The sequence below is a fragment of the Rissa tridactyla genome, chromosome 7 (genome assembly GCF_028500815.1).
Source record: "Rissa tridactyla isolate bRisTri1 chromosome 7, bRisTri1.patW.cur.20221130, whole genome shotgun sequence".
Lineage (NCBI taxonomy): Eukaryota > Metazoa > Chordata > Aves > Charadriiformes > Laridae > Rissa > Rissa tridactyla.
Window position 1 is genome coordinate 36,802,684 of NC_071472.1, and position 7,653 is coordinate 36,810,336.

A 7,653-nucleotide genomic window follows, 5' to 3' on the forward strand; every position below is an offset into this window, starting at 1 on the left:
AGTATTTCTCATGAGGGAAGAAATTCTATTTATGAGCGCCCTGAAGAAGAGCGGCAGCGGCTGGTGCAGATGCCCACTGAAAGCTCGTCCCAGCTGCACCCTGAGTGGTGGTGTGGTCTCAGCACTCCACTCCGTTTCTGAGCATCCTTACCGCACATAGCCATGAAGGTAAGACTTCAAAGTTTAGTGGTTAATTATCCTTCAAATAAAGGGAGTGCAGCGAACCCAAATGTGTTCCACCCTTCTGCTAAAAGAGGCTGAGGAACACTCTGGCCATTGCTCCTGTGCAGTCTCCCCGCTGCTGTTTCCCCCAGCTGCTAGTTTTTATGCACACAAGAGGTAACCCTTCCACGGCCTTCTGATTTCTGCTATTCCTCCTCCATTTTCAGTGGACATAGCCATGTGTCTCTCAAGGCTGTGGTGCTATGACTCACAGCAACAGAAACTAACATAACACCTGGCTTCAATGCGCAGCTAGGAAGTAAATCCAACAACGGGAAACATTTACAGACAAGTCTATGCCTACATAACATTGGCCAATGACTTTGAGCATTGCAAGTTTTGGTCACTTAGAGATGTTTTAAAAGTGTCTAATTCTCAATAAATGGCAGTACCCTGTCTTTCTCCAAGAACTGGCATTCTTCTAAAGGCGACCCATGGCCACGCAAAATCAGTTCAGAGAACATGGCCATTTTGGGCTGGACAATGCTGTTGCCGATGGTGGACAGGGTAGATGGGAAGGGCTACAGCTGCGCTGGCAGTGGTCACCCATCTGTGGAGAAGAATGTTTCTGGGGCTCTCCCAGCCTGGTGCCAGCAGGCACTGGTGCGTGTGTCATCCCCCCCGCTCCTCTTTGAGCACAGCCATGGATGTTTTTATTCCTGTTCTTTCTGCATCCAGGTACCTGAAAAAGCCAGGATCTCCTCTCCCTATACAAGGGCTATAGAGACATATATACGAACAAATTAAGAAACGGACAAGTGCTAGCTGTGCAATTTTAGGCTGATGAGGTTTTTTTGGGCAACCAAGCTGCTGAAGCCACACCTGCCTGGCTCACACATTGTATGAATGTTTGAAGAGCTGCTGGCCACCTTGAGCAACAAAGTGATGAGGCTCAAGTGCTTTATGAGTGTTTCCAGGTGTGTCTAAGTTGTTTCTGACCTCCTTAGACTGCAGTCTGTTTGGCTTATGGAGCTGGCAGGATCCCCTGGTGTGTTTGGTGCTTGTAACTTCTTTGAAGCAGGGAATGGTGTTTGCCAGCTTACCAGTTCTGCGGTGCGTCGCTATGCCGAGGAAGCCTGCTCCGAGTTAGGAACGGCCAAAGGTCCAAGTCAGCTGGCAAAGAACACCTGCCTATAGATACTTTCCTTTGGAAATACAGCTCTGGGAATTCAGACTTGAGGTTTCATGGCACAGAAGAAAAGCCGATGCTTCCCGACGATGCTGCTTTTGAGATTAAAAGTTTAGAAAGGTTTCTCCAGGAGTGAAAGAATACGTCCAACTCAGAAGCTCATTCTCCAGTTAACTTTAACCCTTTGACATCTAAATGGACAGATGTACACGTAAAATATCCCTTTGCTTTAATACCCATGTTATACAACTGGAAAGGCCAGAAGAGTGCTGTGCAGTTAAAAAAGCTGGCATCTCATGGAAACAGAGTTTTGGCTTTCAACCTGGAGTCACTCTTGTGCCTCCATCTCTCACGCATTTCCTGCAGTAAATATACACATAGTTCAGGAGGCCTAATCCTGAGGTGGGACTGTCCAGGCCCTCAGAGGAGCCTGGTACTGATGCCACAACCTTTAGCAGATTTATAACCAGACTGACCGTGGCTCCACACAATGAAGAAACAGGAGTATGATACAAGGTTGGTTATGAGTAAGTGGTAGGAACCACAGGGACCGTCCCTAACTCTCAGAAGGTGGTCTCAATCCACGAGTCACTGTGCTAAATGACACCATGCTGTGAAACAGGCTGTCTCCCTGCGCAGCAAACTTGTCCTTCCCCAGTCTCAACTAGCCAAGAAGACATTACAGCTCTCACTAACTGCTAACAGCAAGGACAGGGCTCTCCTGCTCTTTCACGCTCCGGAGATGTGCCCTGCAGTCAGAAGCAGCAGGATTTTCGCACGGGCTGGGCAGCAGCCTCGGCACCAGAGGAACCTCACCGACTCCAGCAGAAGCAGAACAGCAGGGCACAGACAGCAAGGTGCAACGCTGTAAAGCCCTAGGACAAGTCCCATCGCAAGGGCATTTGGCACCAGATCCGAAAATTAAACCCTGCTAGTACTTTAAAGAGAACACCTCTTGCCTTGCCACCCCATTTCTTTAAGTTATTCTTTCTTATCCTGTCAGAATAGATGCCAGAGCTGGAAACCTTACTCGCAAAGTGAGTTCGGAGTGGGGAACAGTATTACTTTATGCTTGTTTTGTTCTTCAACTCTCTTGAAGCTTCTCTGGCCGCTGCCAGAGATAGGAGCCCGGGCTTGTTCAACCTTTCATCTGAGTCAGTATAGCAAGTCTTTACCTTTGCTTTACAGCTGGCATGAGAGGGGAAAAAAAGCATTTGTACTCTGCTGCAGTCACCGTCACAAAAATCCTATTGTTGTCAGCAAGAGCTAATATGAATGCTGGGAAAGGCTGAAATGAGTGCAGCGGGGAGTATTTGTAAGGACCTATTTGGGGCACATCCTGCATTCCTTAAGTGCCTGCAGGAGCGGCTGTGACTAGCAGGGGCAAAATGACTGTACATCCTGGCTCTCCCTACCTAGGTGTTCACACACGCACCAAGTATCTCTTGCTTATCGGTATTTTACAAAAGACAGCCCTTTAAGCAAATTACCTTGTTTTAGGGAAAGACACCGGAAAGCTGTCTATTGGCAACGTACAATGTAAATCCATTAATCAAGCAAAGCCACTCACATATCGCTACCTAATCATTCAGTAGCACTTATTTCTTAGTCTCTCACATGTTTATATTTACACAGGAAAAAATGCATCAGTCAAAAAATTCTGAGGTGATAAGGAAAAAAAAGTCATTAAGCAGCCTTGTCTGGAGATGAATATAAACTTTGTAAGGAAGGAGGACTGCGCCTGGAAGCAGGAAAAGCAGAAATTTAAAAACGCCAGAAGTGCTGGGAAGGGAGGGGATGAATGCTAAGCTGGCATACTTTGCTGGTAACGGCAATTGCACACCAGTGGATTTCACGTGGGCGTGAGGTGAAGGGGTACAGCAGTGCATGGGTAAGCAATGGCAGGCTGCAAAAAGAAACGGTCAACAACCCAGACTGGACAGGTTCTGAAAGAGCAAGGAGAAAAGTTTTAGGTAGTTTGGAAGTGCTTGGTTATGGGTGTGCTAGTAACAGCCAGCCTGAGGTGAAACAGCCAGGGCATGCATGTAAAAGAAAATAGGAAGCAGCGAGACACCCAAAACCTTAACAGCTCGAATGGTAGCAGAGAGCCACAGGCTACCTTTGTGTTGCACCTGAGAGCCATAAGAGGGACTGTCCTTCCTGCGCCTTCATACCGATAGAGTGGCTTAGGCTGCCCTGTCTTTCTCACCATTTACTTGGTTAAAGCCAGCAACAATCATTTCTAACAGGGGCTCTCCTCAGCACCGTGCCGGGCAATGCCTGCACCCTGGGGGGCTAAGGTAGCAGATCCCTTGAATTCTTCTGCCCTCCATACCTTTGCTAAGGCAGGCTATCGCCTCTCTTTAACATTCCTGGGGTGCATTTTCTCACGTGAAGCCTCACAAGAAGGTTTCCACAAAATAACTGGCTATTAACAAATTACTCTGCTCAAGCTCAGAGCATCAACATAAAGGACTAGGTTTTGAGCCAGTTTAATCCTGTTACTGGCTCGTAGACAGGACCAGTTCAGAAGAGGTGCCTACCAAACATACACCTGGCCGATCAAACGCAAAAGTGTGGTTACAAAGTAATTGGAAGACATTATCAGAATCTTCTTAATACAAACCAGCATCCCTCGATCCAAAAGAGCTTGACACGCTCTTCTGACAATACAGAAATTAATCATGAAGGTAGCTGAGCACATCAGGGCTAAAATTTCATTTGAAGAACCACTGGAAAGAGAATAAATCTTTTCACATTTGTTTAACACTGCTAGCAATTCATTTTTCCAAGAGTGCTTCGTCAAATCCCAGAACAATCACTGGAGGCTACTGTATAAATGTAACAACAAGTTAATATGACGGTAAAGCTGAAAGCACAAGACAGACACACATGCACTTATCCATACACAAGACATTGTTCCCATAGCCTCTTTATAAAACTGCACCACCTCCTGCGGCTTCTCATAGCAGACCCAGGGACAGACTTCATCCATTAGTTCTCTTTCCTTCCCAGGCTCTCTCAGCATTTGCTTCTTAAATCAAATACGGAGCCATGTTTTAAAGTTCACGACAGTGGGTAAGTCCTCTGTTTCTCCACGGGAGGGATGCAGTAAGACAACTGGTCCTGCAAGGTGATGCCTGTCTCTCACTGGTGAGGGCTGTTCAGCTGCCAGTGAAGTCCCGGGTACGTGTCTGAGACTATCATTTGGGATGCCAACATTAGTGGTAGGGCTTGGCTTTTGTGATGTGGTTGTTTGCCAGCTAAAGACTGGGTAGGATCACCAATCCGTTTACCACAGACCATCCATAATCAAAAGAAAGTAAGAGATGTTTGTAACTACTAAGCTGAGCCACATATAAACCAGTGGCCTGAGAGCCAAAAGTGCTAATTTCTGAGCCAGCACGTACAACCACACACTATTTTCCAGCATCTTCATCCACCTGCCTAATTTACCCTTCACACGCCTTTTCAGAGGGAATGTCCTTCCTTGCCACACTGGCATAGACGCGGGCTCACTCACAGCAGTAGCTCCATCTGCTTGTCCTACATCCAGCAAAAGCCTCTCATAGAATATATTTTATTCTAGGATTTTATTAGTAAGCCAACAACCAACTGCAAATGTGCTTTTTCTTTTCGCTGTACTGGATGTCATTAAAGAGTACTGGCTCCTTTCACATTGTTTGCTCTACTGTGGAGCCTCCTCACAATTTTGGGACCTTTCCCCCTGGATAAATCCATGTAATGTACTAGTGCCTGCACAGCACCGCAGAGCAGTCTCACAGCTGCTCTTAGGCTGCATTATTGCTCCTTTAGGTAAGTAACAAGATCCCTTATGTTTAAAAGGGGGTTAAGAGTCCCTTGAAAAATGAGGCCCATAACATATTAATCAGAGCAAATTTAATATAATAAATAAGAGCTGGTGGTAAAAAAAATTACTGCCTCTCTATTGCAGATTCAAAGCGAAGGGGGAATCCAGTCAGATTTGTATCACTGCTTCCTTACTACATAAATAGCTGCAATTGGCATGCTAAAAATAAACCAGATAAATATTTAAGGCCCACTGCTACTTAACTTTCTGGTGTGCTTACTTACTTACTGCTTACTGTTGTGTAGATCAGGAATAATATCAATGAGACCAATGTATTTACACCAGAGTACTTTGCTGAAGTCAGAGGGAGGGACTGTGTTTCCTCTGGTGAACACTTTACCATGGGCTGACTCAGCTTTCCTTCCTCCTGACCTACAGGTCCCTTTGACAGCAATGGGAAAACGAGTGTAGGGTTAAATGCCAAGAAAGCTGCGTAAATCAGAAGCCATACAAGAAGCAAAAAGCTGCTTTACTCGGAGAGGTTTATCTAAAAACATTCAGATTGCACCCGTTTCAGACATGCCAGACCCCCGCCACCGATACAACGGGAAAACATCTGTTATGGCACGGAGATTTGCAAAAGCATGGACAGCTAGAATAAGTGTCTTGCACTTAGATTAAGTAGGCAAAGGTTTAAGAAAAAACAGCATAATGAAAAAATATGGTCTTTTTGCCTAATCCATAAGATAGGACACAGGTAACCTTTAAAAAAATCATTTCTCTTGTTAGTTTTTAAGCTTAGCCTGAACAAGGACTGCAAAACCTAGAACAAAGAAATATTCCTAGTAGAGAAGTATCTATATATGTCAAATAAAATAGCGATTACCATAAAACTACTGTAAAAATAAGTAGCTATACTTTTCTTTCGTAGATCATTTTTCTCCCCCCAAAATAACTCAGTATTTTGCCCATGAAATACTTCAGACTAATGCACTCCTGAAAAAACAGCTGGAGATGAACAAAATAGTCTCAAATGGCTCTTCTGTCTAATTTTAACTCTAACAGACCATTTTACATCAAATAAAAAGACAACATAATGTACCTGATAATAAATCACATTATTTGTGAGGGCACTTACGGAACACGAATTATTTGTATTACTGGAATAAACATTCAACGGAATCCACCAAAACATGTGAAACTATTTAAAGGGAAATACAGTAGTTCTCCATCCTGGATAAACCAAGACAAAAAAACCCAACAAACCAAACTGTGCTTAAGCACATATAGGCATTGTGTTATTCTGATTACATGGGAAAACTAAAAACACAAAGGCTGCCTATTTTGCTGTTTTTTTCTTGCTTTTCCAGGAAACCAAATATTAAGTACCTGGCTTACAAACCTCCACCAGCAGTTGATCCCACTTCCTTTGACGTTCACCTCCTACGAATGACACAATCCAACGCCCACGTGCCAGCTCTAAGAAAGCAAGAATGCCGTAGCTTCAACAAACCGCCATCCACTTGGGGCTGGCCAAAGAAAGATAAAGCACCCTGTAACTCCGCAAACAAATCATACCCATTGCTGACATAAGGAAGGGGAAGGGAGAGCAAAGAAGGGGGGAAGAAAATTAAATAAATCACAGGAAGCATCCTTAGTCATCCGAAGCATGTGTTGAGATTTTAATGGCACACCTGGAAATTAAATGCCTCTACTAGCTCTAGCTAGAAAGTAAACAGTAGGCTGTAACTGGGTAATGAGCACCACCTTGCCAGGTGGAAACTGGGACACCGAGTGCCTTGTCCATAGCTTGGGCTTGCCAGATGCTGCAGCGAGAGAGGCTGTCTCCAACAGCACTAGGGCCCACGGTCAGCAAGGCTTTGAGGAGCACAGAGGACCTCCATCAGTGCTTTACACACCTGCAGCCTATTTCTACAGCTGCACAGGCCAACTAAATCATCAGCACTGATTACCTGGAGTCTTTGTGGAAGAAAAAGGATTCACCAGCACAAAGAGGATTTGGTATTACATCTAACATTGAAAACAGCTTTTAAGCAGCTAGAGAAGGGCATTGCAGATTGATACTAAGGAGCATTTCAAGAGCCAGAGCTCTTGCTCTGGCTAAGAGCCTAAGATGAAAGCTCGCACGGGGGACGTGGCTCTGTACTGCTCACCTGCAACCTTCTCAATTACTGAAGTGGCATTTTGTCAAAAGCATAGAGTTTGAGAGCCCTGCATGCTTCATCCTGCGAATGTGACCCATTCCCAGTACCACCAGCATCGCTGCCTGCCACAGCCAGGTCTTCCCCCGAGCTCTCCCAGCCAAAAGCTGGTCTCACTCAATTCTCCCCAGCTTCCACCACCCAAGAAGGGCAGAGTTTCCATGAGCCAAGCTGCACCCATAAGTGTTCTCCCCCCTCTCGGATCATATTTGTGATCAAACAGTTAAAAATACCACCTTTAAGCTCAGAACCCAAGCTTTGGCCTAAGC